Source organism: Amblyomma americanum, chromosome 6, assembly GCF_052857255.1.
Source record: "Amblyomma americanum isolate KBUSLIRL-KWMA chromosome 6, ASM5285725v1, whole genome shotgun sequence".
Lineage (NCBI taxonomy): Eukaryota > Metazoa > Arthropoda > Arachnida > Ixodida > Ixodidae > Amblyomma > Amblyomma americanum.
The window spans coordinates 83,814,391-83,818,025 of record NC_135502.1 but is presented as its reverse complement, the minus strand read 5'-3'; the positions used below and the strand labels follow the sequence as shown (position 1 = coordinate 83,818,025).

The following is a 3,635-nucleotide window of genomic DNA, read 5'->3' as shown; positions in this document are numbered from 1 at the left end:
CCTTCCCTTGCGGCGCGGTTCAGGTGTCCAACGATATATGAGACAGATACTGCGCCATTTCCTTTCCCCCAAAACCAATTAGAAAATTAGAGAACAGCGAAGTCCCTGGGCATATATACGGGGCAGGTTTCTTTTTGTGCGGTTGACGTTGTTCGGAATGATTTAATAATAATAATAATAATTGGTTTTTGGGGAAAGGAAATGGCGCAGTATCTGTCTCATATATATATCTTTGGACACCTGAACCGCGCCTTAAGGGAAGGGTAAAGGAGGGAGTGAAAGAAGAAAGGAAGAGAGAGGTGCCGTAGTGGAGGGCTCCGGAATAATTTCGACCACCTGGGGATCTTTAACGTGCACTGACATCGCACAGCACACGAGCGCCTTAGCGTTTTTCCTCCATAAAAACGCAGCCGCCGCGGTCGGGTTCGAACCCGGGAACTCCGGATCAGTAGTCCAGCGCCCTAACCACTGAGCCACCGCGGCGGGGCCGGAATGGTTTGGATGTGTCAGGATTCCAGAAGGAGCCTTTTGCGGTAATTTTTTCTCTTCCGAGGATGCTGGTTTCTTCGAAGTTGATTCTATGGTCCGAGTCCTCGGTATGTTCGGCTACAGGATTGCGCTCTGTTGCGAAGTTTCGGACGTCGTTTTTATGTTGCCGAATTCTTTCTTTGAGATTTTTGGTTTCGCCGATGTAGATTGCGCCGCATTCGGCGCAAGTAATTTTGTAGACGATGCCTTGGGCTCTTTTTCTCCGCGGCCGGTATTTGGGAACAGGTAGGCAAAGCACAACAGTATTTGTGGGCTTGTGCGCAACCTGGGGACCCACTTTTTTCAGGATTCGGTCGATGGTTTCGCTGACACCTCCGACATAAGGTAAAGTGATTTATTTTGGTGGTGGCGTTGGTCTTTGTGCACTGTTTTCTTGGCAATGTTGTCGTGTTTTTGACGTTGATGGTTTTTTAAATAAAGTCTTTTGGGTAGCGGTTCATGATGAGTTCTTTGAATATCGTCCGTTGTTCTTTTTTTCTGTCAAGTTCTGTGCTGCAGTGTGTCTCAACTCTTCAGAACAGCGTCTTCACCACTGATGCTTTACGGACTGTCGCGAGGTTCGAAGAGAAGTGGAGATACACGCCTGAGTGAGTTAGTTTGCGGTATACGGAGAATTGAAGGTACTGTGGTTTCGAGACAAGAGGACGTCCAAAAACGGCAGGGAGTTTTCTTGTTCCATCTCTAGCGTGAACTGAATATCAGGTTCTACGGAGTTTAAAGGAGAAAGAAAATTTTGGATCTCAGATCTTTTGATGACGGCAAAGCAGTCGTCGACATACCTGAGGAAAATCTTTGGTTTCGGGTGGAATGAGTTGCGGGCTCGTAGTTCGATGTGTTCCATCGTTAAATTGGCCATGACGACAGAGATAGAGGCTGCCATTGGCGTTCCTTTCACTTGTCGGTAAAATTCCCCATTTGACGAGAAGTATGTGTTTGATAGGCACGGCTCCAGGAGGCGGCACACATCATTTACACTCAGCGGGGTTCGTGCGCTGAGGGTATCGTCGCGTTGTAGGGCGTCTCGAGTAGCGGTCACCTCACGCTTCACGGGGACTTATTGAAAAGGGACACCTCGTCGAAGGATACAAGACATTATTCAGACTCAAGGGTGGCTTGGGACACCAGTTCGATGAAGTGACGGGAATGACGGATAGGGGTCACTGTTTTTCCTGCGATTGGGGATATGAGTTTGTGAAGGTATTCCGACAACGAGCGAAGGAGGGAACACCGGAAGTCCACAATCGGGCGCAAAGGGATCCCTGGTTTGTGGACTTTGGGCAGACCGTGGAAAGGTGAAGCCGATCCGCTGGTGCTCAATAACTGGAGGTAGAGGTCTCGGAAGTTGGGGCGCTTTTGGAATACTTCTTTTAATGTTTTGTTTAGCCTTGCTTTGGGTGTTGTTGTGGGGCCCTTCTTCAATTTCTCATACTCTTGACTGCTGGGTAAAATGGATATTTTCTCTTCGTAGTCCCCTCTGTACAGAATGACTTTTGTGTTGCCCTTGTCCGCTGGGAGGATCAATATGTTTATGTGTGCCTTGAGTTCTTTCAGGGCTAGCCTTTCATCCGATGGTAGGTTTGATTCTTTTCGGTGTGCTTGCATTGAATTAAGTACACATATTGTTTTCAGCCTAAACTCTTCTCGTACACCAGGTTCCATTTGCCGGATGCCGACTTCAAGCGCAGATACGATTGCTGGAAGTTGGGATCTATTCACCTGGAGGCTGGGTTGGTGTCCCTTGGCTAGGACTGACGTGTCGGCGGTTGTGAGCTATCTGGAAGAGAAGTTGGCGACCAGGTCAGAATGGTACGGTGAGGATTTTTCGGGCCGGCGTTGAAGTTTCGACAACTTCTCTGCCTGCATAGTGCGGTGTTTGTCGGCTTCGTATGATGCAGTTTCTGTGGCAAAGGCCTCGATAGGCGTCACTAGGTTGGGCATCTTGTGCTCGAGTTGTCGGCGGGCGAAGAAGGCGTCGACTGTATTCAAAACATTCAGGCCACAGAAAAAGGTAAGTTGTTAGTTTTGCAACGCGAAGCGCATAGTGTTTACACTCGCATGTACAAAATTGTATAAAAATTTGCATAGTGGTATAAAACTGTCAAACAGAGCACCTGGATACTTCAAGCAAATGCCTCCCAGTGCCTGCAATACCTTTTTGTTTCAAAGGTCTACCTCACGCTGGAAACCCTGCACCACCATGACTGAAAAAAAGGCGGATCGCAAAACCTTATTATTAAAACAAAATCTTTCTCCGTGGAAATGGTGAAAGACGCGCTAGACGACCCCTGTTCTGGAATGTTATATTTACGGCGTTCCTAGTAGCCAAAAATGCTCCCTGGCCGAGGTAGGATGTTTTTTTTCCGGTTCCGAAGATTTCGTCCGCTGTAGCGTTCAGCGGAAAAGAGGCGCCATTGTGAAAGCTGAGCACATCGATGACGATGCACAGCATTCAGAGAGAGCACTTGCACGTGCGTGCCTAATTCCCCCTGTACACAAGAGGGAATTAGTAAGCAAAGGCATCGCGCCCAGCTCCACCCGGGTTTCTTTACCGGCTGATTGTTGAATTCAACATTTCAGTTCACCGCTCTTTACATTTTTTTTTGCCACACAGCTTTGCCTCTTCGGCGCAAGCGTCTTCCATGCTCGAATAGTATCGCGCTTTTAGCCAATGCGAACTGTTGTGCTGCCTCTATCGCGTTGCGCACGCAGCGCTATCGTGTATTATGCCCAGCTTTTCTATATATTGAACAACTAGCTCCGCTTGTGATGCCGCTACAAGCGCAGCACCGCATGACTGAATGCAGACATTATACTAGCAGTTTTGAGAAAACCAGAGAGTCCCGAGAGTCTGCGCGAACATGGTGTTTATCACGGCCGACTCGACCACCTCGGTGTCAAATATGACCTATAAAATTATATTTGTAAATTCAAAAGTCCCGCTGTGATTTCGAGTGCTCAGCTCCATGAGGCACGTGTTGGTAGACGTGCCAGCTACAAGCGTTTCTCTAGATGTCGTGGGCTTGTACAGCCTCATAAAAAGAATTATCTGAGCTTTTCTTTTGAAATGCACAGTTCTGAAAAAATCT

At 47.9% G+C, this 3,635-nt stretch overlaps 1 non-coding gene across 1 annotated transcript; it reads right to left on the bottom strand.

Annotated features, from left to right (window-relative positions):
• Positions 1-411: 411 nt before the first annotated feature.
• Positions 412-483, bottom strand: TRNAS-ACU (transfer RNA serine (anticodon ACU)). Its single transcript has one exon. It is a non-coding gene; the product is annotated as a tRNA-Ser (tRNA).
• Positions 484-3,635: the final 3,152 nt, after the last annotated feature.